General features: G+C 42.3%; 1 protein-coding gene across 3 annotated transcripts in view; it reads left to right on the forward strand.

Annotated features, from left to right (window-relative positions):
• LRRN1 (leucine rich repeat neuronal 1) overlaps positions 4,083-12,626 on the forward strand; it is a 42,455-nt gene continuing 33,911 nt past the window's right edge. Inside the window, exons 1-2 of one of the 3 annotated variants that reach the window (XM_005657078.3) lie at positions 4,083-4,583; positions 5,294-5,458. The gene's annotated coding sequence lies outside the window, so the exon portion shown is untranslated. Of the gene's footprint in view, positions 4,584-4,625; positions 4,949-5,293; positions 5,459-12,626 lie in introns of those variants that run through there. The other 2 variants (XM_013990103.2, XM_003358504.4) reach the window with 2 other exon arrangements.

Here is a 12,626-nt window from a genome sequence, read left to right on the forward strand (position 1 = left end):
TACACACTGGGTGCTGGGCTAGGAGCTGGCCATCTGGTCTCTGCCTTCAAACAGTATATAGTCTAGCTTTTTAGTATAGGCTTTGTCAACAGACTGGTACAATCTCTTTCTAGGGCTAAGTTTTCTTATGTATAAAATAAGGAGATTGAATTAGATGACTCTCAAGGGCTATGCAGTAATTAAGTTCTAAGAGTGGTAATAGGATTCTTGATCCAGTCAGGCATAAGGTCATTATTGGGTTCATTTGCAAGGTTATAGCCCAACTTATAGAGTACCGTAAACCTATTCATGTAGTTATTTAGAACAGTGAAACATCTTGGTTTGTTTCCTAAGATGTGAAACTTATGACTAGAGCCTGGAGAGTCCTAGGTAAACCAAGATGGCTGGTCACCTTAGTTCCATGTCAAATTAATTTAAATGGTAAAATCATTTTAATCAACAATAATCAATGACATTATTTTACTACTGATAAATAATAATTACAGAAAACTCAAAAAATACCTTTTTGTGTGTGTTGGAATGACTTCATGTGCAGTACAAAGCTGAAAGAGCAGAAGCTATGTATATGCTGTAAACCCACTCAACTGACAAAAAGTTTTAGAGTAATAATACATTTAGAATCAAAGTTGACAACGATCACAACAATCACATAATTCTGAGTTGTACAGTCATCATCCTCTAAGAGCTTGGTATGATCATTTTAAAACCATAATATTAATTCAGAGGCTGGAAAGAACACTGACTACCAGCACTCTATTAACATTTTGTTACAGAGAGACATATTTTCTTTTTTTTTTTCCCCTTTTTCTTTTTTGCCTTTGATGGCCACACCTGTGGCAAATAGAAGTTCCCAGGCTAGGGGTGAATCAAAGCTGCAGCTGCCAGCCTACGCCACAGCCACAGCAACATGGGATCCAAGCCACATCTGTGACCTTCACCACAGCTCACGGCAAGTTTAGATCTTTAACCCACTGAGCGAGGCCAGGGACTGAACCCACAACCTTATGGATCCTAGTTGGATTCATTAGCACTGCACCAACAGGAACTCCAAGAGAGACATATTTTCAACTTTTGAAAATTGTGGCAAATTGTGGCTTAAAATTGTGTATTATAATTATTGCATATTATTCTAATATGATCACACTCTAAAGTTTCATCTTTTTTTCCCCTCATTTACCACATGAACCAGTACAATTAGGCCCATACCAATTATAGAGTTTCTTCAAAGTGAAGCTGAAGAAGCTCAGGGGATGACAGGGGAACCCAGAGGGACTTGTAGTGTCTCAACATGGCCAGCTCCAGGGACAAGAACTCCTCCCGATATCAACTGTGTGACCTGGCTCTCTTGGGAACTCTAGGATACTCCTATCTACTTCTATTCCCTCCAAAGCCTCCAGGTCTTCTACAATGTATGAAATAACTAAATAAATATTTACTAATAAATTTAGAACACTAGGACTGAGTGGGCTCACTAGGAGTAATTTAGATAGATTTGAGGATTCTACAAAAGAAACAAGTGAGTTTGGTTTAGTTATACTGCTCCCTTGACTGGGTGTTTTCCCTTAATTCTTCCCAATGACAAGGAGGTTTTAAGCGTCAGTTGGTATAATTCTGAAACCTATTTGCAGAGTTACAAAATGGCAGTTCCTAAAATTCCATTAACCATTAACCATTTAGGCAATTCATCAGATGTCCAATAACTGGATCAAATTTCAGATTCCTTTGTAAATGCTCTGCCTACATTTGTCCTCTTCTGTCCCACAGCCATCTTTCTAACATACAGCAATCTTCATACTCCCCCACAACCAGCCCTCCTCCCCAAATATGGCACATACATTTCTCCTAATGATATACTCCTTCTGTTAGGAGCCAAATATATGCAGCAGTGATGTGGAAATAGGCAAAGCTTTCATTCTCACTCTTGCCCTGAGGAAGAGGGAAATTAGCTTAAATAAATGACATGGTGATTTAAAAAGAAATGAGTAGTGGAGAGACAGAGTCTGTTTCTCTCATTGCAGCTGCTCGTGCTTTTAAGATATTCTGTCACCTGTGTCAGTTCTGTGAAATAATCATTCCACCTGTCTGACCTAATGTCTTGCTTTAGTCTTTACTAGCTGGCTAATAATGCCTAGTTCTGCCATGCATTGAATGCTTACTATATACCAAGAACTGCACCAAGGTATTTTACAGACTTACTCTTACTTAACCAATACAATCCTCGGAGATAGGTACGGTAATTAACCCCACTTTATAGCCAAGGAAACTAAGGCTTAAAGAGGTAGTGACTTACCCCAGAGGGACACAGCTCATATACTGCAATACTGGGATTTAAAAGTGTCAGCCTGAATTCAAAACTCATACCCTGGTACCTACCTGATTTGATTTCTTTTTCGCTGAGCTTCACACTATTCTCATGAAGTCTCCCCCAAAACCTGGTGGCTGTGAGATCTTGCCTCCTAGAAAGAGTAACTCCCCACCACCACTAATTGTTTCAACAGCCCCCAGCACCTACCTCTGCAAAGCCCCACTATACAAGGTACAAGATTGTCTCCCTTTCGTTTCCAGAAAAACAGTTTAAAAACCCTAAAGGAAACTCACTAAGAAACCTGTGTTCTATATTTCCCTGATCATTCAAGTTCTGTGTTTCCACTAGAGGTCCACTTTCTTTCAGACAATCTCCAAGCCATATGTAATCAGCATGAGAAAAGAGGAAAGGGAACAAAAGTAGAATGCTTGGGAAAGGTTCTAAACTCAATTTTCTTTGAAAGTTTTTAAATCTTCTTTTATAGGCAGCACCCTCCCACCTTAGCTGCAATGGGCCTTTTCAAACAGCTGTCTTTCTACTCTTCACTTACCTTCTTCTCTGAATCATAAGATCTCCTTTCTCTAGAACTTTCTAAGACACACTGTGACCCACTGGTATCTATATGATAGTTCCAAGATAACATAAGGTAAATGAACACATGAGGGCATCAAATTGTATCACACATCTATGAAAGACACAAAGAGATGCTAGAGGAAGATATAGGGTCTAAGATTATTGTTGTGAAATTTAGGTTACGTTTTCAAGGAATTCAAAGGACGACTCTAAAATAATGAATGTATACTTCTGAAGTATCCAGAAGTTCTAAGATTGGACATCATGAGGACATGTCACCACATTCTCTTGCTGGAAGTTGCTTTGCACTGAGGGGTTACTAATGCTCTAGGTTAAAGCAGATTCCCCCATAACAAGTACCAAGGACTTCTCTGGAGCGTGGCTCCAACCTGGCCACTTGTAAGCTGAAACTCAGAGTTATGTGCATTTTCCAAAAACCCCTTTCCACCTTGCACTCTGACACCCCTCACTTCAAACAGATTGCATTCTCAGTCCCCCAGATATAGGAACGCAACTTTCATACCTAACAAATCAGAAAGCTGTAATTACAAAGTTTCAGAAACGTCTTCTGAAAGCCTCCCTAAATCGGAAGCGGCTTCTCAGCGACTTCTCACTTAAGTGTCTAAATACTCTCTTCCCGCGGCAAGGGCACAGACCAGTTCTGCGTGTGTACACCCAGGCATGTACACACAGCCCAAAGAATCGCCATTCATTTTAAGACGACGGCCAATTTTCATACTGAGATTTGGCTCTCTCTCGGGTTGAATTTTGTCTGCTTCTCAATCCCTGAGTCCAAGTTCTAGGTTGCACAGAGGTCCGGCCCCATTGTGCCTAGCTGGCCCGCTAGCATAGGCCTTTTTTTTTTTTTTTTTTTTTTTTTTTTTCTTATGTCTTTTGCTAAAATACGGCAATGTGTTTTGCCTCCCTAACCCAGCCGCAGCCTGTCGTCCCCAGACAAAAAGCGGCGGCCCGCTACTCCCTGCAGCGGCCGCGGCGGCGACACAGGGCGGCCAGGCCACCGGAGACCCGCGGCGGTACGCCTTTGTTGGGCAGGCTACAGATGGTGCCCCAGCAAGGGACTGAGCCAGGGGCGGGTGTGGGGGGCGGGAGGACGAGAGAGGGAGGCCTGGAAGGGGGTCGGGAGGGAGGGGAGGAGATCGCGGAGCAGCCAATCGGCGCGCAGCCCATCAGCTGACCGCTTTTGCTTACACCAGGTGCACGCCGGCTGCGGGGAGCACAAAGCGGGGCGCACCGAGGGCGCCGGCAGCTAGCCGGGGAGCTAGGCGAGGCCCGTGCGCCCGCGCCTGCAGCGCCCTCCGGACGGGGAGAGGGGCCGGCGGCCTCAGCCCGGGCAGCGGCATCCGCGCGGTGGCAATCCCTAGGAGCCCCGAACGCCTTCCTCCTGACCTGGACGCTCGCTGCCCCGCCCTCTGCACCCCACTTCTACCCTTTTCCCCAATCCTGCCTCCCTCTGCCTGGCCCCCGTGAGTGGGTTTGACTACGGGCCCGCGCAGCAGCTGTTGCTCGTGTCTCTGTTTCGCCTCTCATCTTGGTGCTCTGCCGGGAGCCCCCCAAGGAGCCAGTGCCTGTGGGTTGGAAGGGAGGCGCCGCTCAGCAGGTCCTCCTCCTCCTCCTCTTCCTCCTGCTGCCGCCGCCGGTGCCTGGTCCGTGCGCACCCCGACACCCCCGCCAGCCGGGCCTCGGGGTAAGTGCGCTCGCCCAGCCGGGCGGCGGCGGGAGATGTGGGCGGCAGCGAGAAGTAGAGGCAAACTTGGCGGCGTGGTGGGCTGGAGAAGGGTCTGCGGAATCGTGGGACAAGATCGCGGGCCGAAGGGGTACCGGGGGCGCGGTTCAAGGAGCCGGGAAAAAGATGAAGTCGGGAAACCCGGAATCTAGTACCCTCCTTACGCGGGGGGAAAAAAAATCACGGGAGTCGAGAAGAACGGTAGTTCGGAAGACAGGCCGGACTGAAAAAGGCAAAAAGCAGTGACAGGAGGAGATCCCGCTAGATGTCAGGGACCAGCGCGGGGAAGGGTGATGCCGAGGTATCTGGAGGAAGGAGTGCTGCTGGTAGGTGAAGTGGGAAATGCAGCCGAAGACTGAGAAAAAGCGCAGAAGGGGGGCCCTGGGGAGTTGGAAAGAGGACTAAGAGACAGGGAAAGAAGGTGGCAGGCCGTGGAAAGAGAAAAGAGGGAGGAAGGCGGTGGCCTTACCGGTGAAGAAAAGGGCAAGGGCTGTAATTGACAAAGCATTGAGTGTATTGAAGTCAGAACATTCGGAAGAATCTGCTCAACTATCGCATGGCATAAGTGGGGGAAAGACCTAACCCTACACGTTTTGAGCTTAGAAGGGGTGGCATCCTCGGGAGGTTTGCCAGGGATGCTGGATTGTGAGGGAAGACTCGGTCTGTTCCAGGCAAGAAGCCGGTTGCTGGCTTCCCAGAGGCCGGGGTCGGTCGAAAGCGAGGAAAGTTTGCCAGCGTGTGCCTTGTGCTGCGTGGAGAGAGGTGTGGGCAGCAGCCTTCCCGGGGCCCTGCTGCGACTGCCTCCATGAAGAGGAGTCCCTGCCTGGCAGGCCCAGGTAGGGTGGAAAGATCAAGTAGCTGGAGGGGCGCTGCACTCAAGGGACTGGTGGGAAAACCCGTCCCAGGACTGTGAGAGAGAGCGAGCATGGAGCCCTGGGAGTTTTGGCAGTGGTACCTGCTCTGGGAGAGGGGGACCTGCCCTGCTTTGTTCACCGCTGTAGCCAAAGGCCCAAGAACAGTGCCTGGTACTGAATGAATGAATGAATGAATGACCAGGATGTGAACGGTTTTGAGACATTAGACCCACACAAGCAAAGGCCAAGAGTCCAAGAAAATAGACCCCTCTCTAAATCTTATACCACTGTTAGCATTAGCATTTTCATTCCCAGACCCAGATAATAAAGGAAAAGTGGACTTAAGTGAGGAACAGGTATAGCTTTTGTTTGTAAGATTTGTTTTTGTTTTTTGTTTTTTGTTTTTTTGATAGACAGTATTTTGTTTTGTATTGTAATTTGCTTTGCCGCGATGGTCTAAAGAAATTAAATTACTCAAATATACTTATTACTTTATTTCTAAGAGATAGGACTGTAGGAGTAGAAAGTTCAGGAAGGTACTCTGATCCTTATAAGTCTAGAGTAAAAGTAGTGTTGTTGGCTCTGGGGCCATGTGTCCCTAAGTCTCTGATTTGCATGCAAATGTGAGCAAATCCTGGCAGATGTCTGGCCTCATCCATTCACATGAAGGAATTTGAAAACACAAGGAGTCCTTAGTTAACAATAGACCTTAAGAAAATGAAATAAAGGCACAGTGAGTTTTTCTGTTTGGGAATTCCAAGGCTTGCTGACACCTTTATTCAAGAGCCAAATTTTCTGAGTGCTATTGTATTGAAAGCTCCAAGTACTGCTTGCTCTTTACCTGGCTGTGTGTTTTTGTGCAATATTCAAGCTGGATGTTCTGAGCTAGTAAGGAAAATGTTTATCTGAAGCAGACGGTAACTTAATTCCACTTCTGGTGGTTTGAAGTAATTTCTGAATTGACTCCTCAACTTCTATTTAGAGTTTCTGTTCTTTTTCTTTCAGTAATCCCATCTTCTACTCACACTTGGCTGTCCATCCTCAGAGAGATACAATTTAGGGGAAGATAGTTGTAGATGCCAGACAGGAAGATCTCAATAGAATGTCCATAGTTCAGTCAAAATCACTTTAGTGACAGGCACCAAACTTGTAGAACTGCAGGTAATGGAACCGTCACCTTCCTAGTCACCTGGGAGTTTTCATGTCACAGGACATAACAGTGAATAGAGAGGCAGGCATGCAAGCCACCCTAACACAGAGAAATTTCTGCCTTGTCTAAGAGTAGCTAATAGATCACTGCACTGCTCACCTCCTGGCGTTGTTCAACCACCAAACAAAAGGCGGGCAGTGTAGGCTGCACGTGAGTCACAGAGATTATACCTACTGACAAGCCAGCTCAGTGGCCTCTTCTTTTGTCAGCCTCAAACATAGCTGAGGGGAAAAAGAACCTATTCACTGAACAGTGTTTGCCCCTGTATTCTATATATGAACTGAAAGGGACATTAAAATACAAAAAAAAAAAAAAAAGGAAAAAAGACAACATTGTTTTGAGGCTCAGTGTCAGGAGTTGGGGGATGGGTAACAGATGTTAGTCTGCAATTTACATGTTTCCCTAAGTTATTTTTTGCTGGTTCAGTGACTTTTTACACATAGGCAGTATTTTCCCAGGAGGGGAAAATGAATTGAGTCAAATTTAAGTAAGAAAATGTTATAGCCAAGATTACATTTTCTGTCTGAGAGCGATCCAGAAGTCAGAAAGTAACAAATCATTATAATAAACCCTTATATGACTTAAGCCTGGGATTCTGTCTTTATTATGGACTTGAGAGCTAACCATAAAATGTAGTTGACATTTCTAAACTAGGCAATAAGCCATTTTATTGTAAAGTTATCACCTAGGTATTTTTTTGAACAAACTAGTAACTTTAAAATGACCAAAGCCTCACATTTGTGAGGACTTATCTTTGGTTGTTATCCTGCCGATGTGAAATCTTAGTTCTGCAAGTCTAATGAAAGGGAATATTAGGGCTCATTCCTTGGTCCATAAAGGTAATAAAGTACTTATTACTAGAAAAGGATCACACTGCTAAATAAAATCTTAGACCAGATCCAACTGCAGTCTCTGGTTGTGAACATTAACAAAGGAAGTTCTGGTCAGTATCTGAAATTCCCAAAAAGCAAGGGAAAACTCAACCATTGATTTCTCTCTGGTTAAACCCTACGAGGGCCAGCTTCTTGACCTGAATTGTTAGAACAGTTATCACATATTCTAAAGCAGTGACACTTATGGGAACATACCGAGTAGATACTAAAGAAAATTTGCCTCTAAAAAATTATCTTGCTACTTCCCAAGCCAGTTGGGTGTGACTATAAATAATCCTAATGGTGGGCTTTTTATGCCACCATAAATAAGCCATAAACCACACATAAAATATGATAAATTATAGTACCAGTGTGTCATTTTTACTAGACTTTCATAATGCTTTCTTATAATTTATTTTTAAGCTACACAATAATAGTTCTTTGATTCACTTGAGCACTAATGTAAGGTTACTCAAATATCATATTTAATTTCTCAAAATCATTATGCTGAACATCTATTTTTGGTTAAGGCAGACTTGGAGATAAAACAAATTCCATTTTAGAATCATAATCATATTTTGGTTTCTGGGAACAATGGAAGTATGTTTAACTCATGAATAGACCTTTGATTAATATTTTATTCAGGATGAAATTATAATTATATAGATGAAGTCAGGGAAACATGTATTCTCTCTCTTGTGTTGGTTCAAAGTGGAGAATGGAGACAAAAGTTAAATCCTTTATGTAAAATGCAATACTTCAGTGACCAAAGGAACCATTCATTCTACAAGTCTTCTTAAATGAAATTTTCTTTAAAATTTTTCTTGTTTTAGCATAGTACTGTTCATCTGCTTTACTGATACATAACTAGATGGAGCATCCAAGTCTCAAAACATAGACAAGTGCATAATAAATGGTTTACTGACATTGCAATCACAGCACATGATAAAATAACATCGTATGTATTTCCATTATTTATGGCCATCCTATAGAAGTGTTAAGCACATTATTCAATCATTAAAATGTATGACATTTTAAGTTATAGTATTATTTTCAAAATAAACAATATGCAGACTTTTTAAACTTTTTGAATATTTTCAAAAGGTCTAACAAAGGTAGGATATTATCAGCAGTTTTATCAGTTATTTAGTTGGTACCTAAGCTATTTTGTCATAACTAGGTGATCTTAGACCAGTTTCTTAACCCTACCAGCCCTCAGTTTCCTCATTTGTATCATGACAGGGTTGGACAGATAGGGCTGGAAAGACTAACTACCCTAACCAGTGAGATTGCTAAAAGGTTTGTGGCAGCTGTGCCTCCAGTACCACAACTAACACAAATATTTAACTTGAATGGAACCATTACACTCAGTACCCTGAAAATTATCCTGAAATGCAAAGAAACTAGGCTTAAACTTGCCTTAATATGCACTGGAGGTCCATCAACTCTGACTTGAGGGTGCCCTCCAAAGATGCTGCTGCCTTTACTTCCAACATTTAGCTTTAAAAACTGTAGAGTGAAAACCACTTTCACAGTGGCTTATTGCCTTCCATTTACACTCTTCTGAGCTCAGGAGTTTAAATGTTATTTGAAAGCTCTGATTAATATAAATGAGTTGTAATTTTCTGACCCAGGCCATCCGAGCTCACATCTATTATACCACTGGCAGACATGGGGACTCCACAGCTGTCTCATTTGTGTATGAAACAGATATACTGGTGGCATTTTTTGGTTACCATAGTTACATTAACAATATACAAGTGACATGACATCCTTCTACATGAAAGGTTTTTGTGGCAAATATCATGTAGACCTGGGAGTAAAGGACAACTGTGTAAAGTTTGAGGAGTGAATAAATTAATCCGTTGTCATTTGGGGGGTCACCATTTCAATCATGAGAGAACTAGCCTACAGTGGTGTCCACAAAAAGGCAATCACAAGCCTGTGACTAACAAAGATTTCCAAGGGAGGCATTTACAGCAATGCTTAACCTCTACAGGAGGATGTCCATTAAGTATTCATTTCAAAATATTTGCTCCTCCTATTCATGACTGCCCTTTGTGAGATAATGCAAGATAATGTATTAGCATAGTCATTTTTGATTCATACAGGAAAAAATGGACAGCACAAGTATTAGCATCCATTTCAGTAAGACCTAGGGGACAAAAAATCAGTTTGCATTATTAAGCAGTAAGCACAAAGAGAGAATCTTCATTTAGGAAAACCAAAAAAGCTTTACAAAGAAAGAAAGGTTTCTTAATTGGTTTCGTGCCTACAATTTTCCCCTCTAGAAAAAATGTTAGCATGGCAATAAAGAATATCATTAACCTGCATTGTTATTTCACAATAGTAATAAGTCTTAATTTGCATCCATAATAATCACTGTAATCAAGTACTGTACAGGGAGTCAGGAAGGCACAGGCTCATTTCCCAGCTCTGACACTAATGACTGAATGCGTGACCTTCTGATGTCCTGCATCCCTCCTGGTCCTTTGCATCCCTATCCAAGTTGTGTTCTAAAGGATCCAGGAACACTGGTAGATATTTCTACTATTATCACTGCAAAGAATTTGATTTCTGCCTTATATGTCAGGATTAAATGCAAAGCTAAAGGTTTGGGGGAGACAGCAAGGTGATTTTTCTGGTTCCTAATCCCACAGCTAAGATATTGTTTTTTTCTTTCCAAATTTTTCTCCCCCTAGCATTTTAATTCCCCATCACCTCTTTTGAGGGAAAGAATTTTACCTGGGATGTAGGAAGCTGCTTAGGACTAGAGAACACTTGTTCACTCACTAAATACATACTGAGGACCAGCGGTGTGCCGGGCATTGTAAGAGGTACTAAAACCAAAAGAAATTAGTTTGATCTTTCTGCAGCTTGTATACTAAATCCATCATAAACGTTTTGTTGCCAGCAGTCATGTATTCTTCTGCAACTATTTATTGAGTACCCACTGCAAAAAGGCACTTAGCTAGATCTAGCACAGAAGTTTTCAGCTGGGGCTGATTTTGCCTGCCAGGGGACACTTGGCAATATTTGGAGACATTTCTGTCAGTTATTATCATAACTAGGGGAGGGGGCTGTTACTGGCTAGAAGCCAGAGATGATGTTACACATCCTAAAATGCACAGACAACCCCTCTGCAACAGAAAAGTATCTGTCAGTCATGCTGAGAGTTGAGGAATCCTGCTCTGGTGGGCACGGCTCTGCCCTCGGTGGGTTTAGATTTAGTAAAGGTTATAACAAGGAGACTGGCAAATGCAATATAGCATGCTACAATGGTGGAAAAGTGAGCTACAGGATCTGTACAGAAGTAGGAGCTTCATAGGGGATGCAGTTGTAATTCCTTGTAGGGCTCAGTCAGAATTCAGTGTCTTGCATGGTCAGGAGAGGAGACTGGAAACAGAACGAATGTCAGTGACAGCGGCAAGAAACATAGGGCTGTACCAGCTACATAAAGAGAAGATATGGCTGAGTGAATAATGCCTCATGTTTTAGAACCTTATGTTTTGCAGAGTCCTTAAATATGTATCTCACTTGACCTGCAACATTCTGAGACACCAAGTTTTATCATTCCTTCTTTCTTTTTTCAATAACTAAGGAATTGGAGCTATGGAGAGATTCAGTGTGACTTTAGACAAGTCACTTAATACTTCACTTATTACTTAAAGGTTTAGCTATAAAATAAGAGGGGTTGCAAGGCTCTTCTTCCTAATGCAAGTTCAATTTGTCTAAGATCATTCATCTAGGGGGAACATGGAACTGGGATAAGACAAACCTCCCTGCCTCTCTTAGACCTGTGCCTTCCCCATTCACACTAAGGTTCCTCCCTGGACCACGGAGTCAGAACAGGTAATAGTATGACAGTGACTCAGCATTTTTGCTCTTGGGTTACCAGAGAGACCAAGGATCTGGGATACATCAATTAAAATGTATCATGCAGAGAAATTTAAGCAGAATTTCCCAGACACCTAAGGACTAATCAGACTTTCTCTCTAATATTTTACTTTAAGTTGACCTCAGAAGCTTAAAAAAACACCTATGACATGCTGGGAAGAAAGGTTCATAGGAGATTGATGCTAGGGTAAGAAAATGAGATAGCCCAGAATGTGTGGACAGATTTGAAGATATTCTGCCTAGAAAAGAGATGCAGTAATGGCATGGCTTTCTGGCTTTGTTTGATTTTTGCTTTTTTCTTTAACAGGGGTATTTTATCTTTCCTCCAAGAAAATGTTGTGTGTGTATACATAACACACACATACACACACACATACACAGGGAAGACATTAGATTCCATACTGAGAAGTTTATGATTTTGTTTTTAATCATAAGACTGGCACATTAAAAATAAGTTTTGGAGAGAGCTTTCTCCCAAGGTCTTAAAGAGGTAACTACTTCTCACTTCTCTGGGATGGTGTAATGTTTTCTTAGGAGAAGAAAGACTGAGTAGCTGCCTGACTGCTCAAGTTCTTTTCATCTTCATAATTCTGTGATTTCCAAGATCATGAGTGAGAGTTATGTAGGACTTCAGCCATGACCTGAGAGTTTCCAAGACACTAATGGAATCTATATTAACTCATCCAACCATGATAGAACTTCTGAAGACGCTGGAATGTCAATTAACTGGATTTCTCCGCTTGTTCTTCCAGCTGATTATGGTTCTTTTCAAGGAAAACTACACGTCAGGTTTAACCCCCCAAAGGACCAGTTAGCTATGCTGTGTCCTATGGGGATAGTCTGTTTCTGGAATCCCAGCCAACTTTTGCACATACTTATAAACTCATATTTCTCACCTGGGAGCCTAGGTGAAAAACTTGAGTCTTTTCAGAGCCATCTGAAGGCAAAGCACAAATTATGTGGGCAAATATTGGTGGGAAAATTTTCTCTTCATGCATGAAGGATAACACTGTCAAAATAGAACCCTAGGAAGAAGTTTCCAAATGGCTTTACCCTTAGGATTAAGCAATGGAGTAAGAGATTTGCTCCCTGCAAATAAGATGTTTTAGTTTTTAGGAAGAAAATACTACATAGGACTCCCAAATTTTATCCTAAGGGCCCACCATTTTAC

This window comes from Sus scrofa, chromosome 13 (genome assembly GCF_000003025.6).
Source record: "Sus scrofa isolate TJ Tabasco breed Duroc chromosome 13, Sscrofa11.1, whole genome shotgun sequence".
NCBI classification, from domain to species: domain Eukaryota; kingdom Metazoa; phylum Chordata; class Mammalia; order Artiodactyla; family Suidae; genus Sus; species Sus scrofa.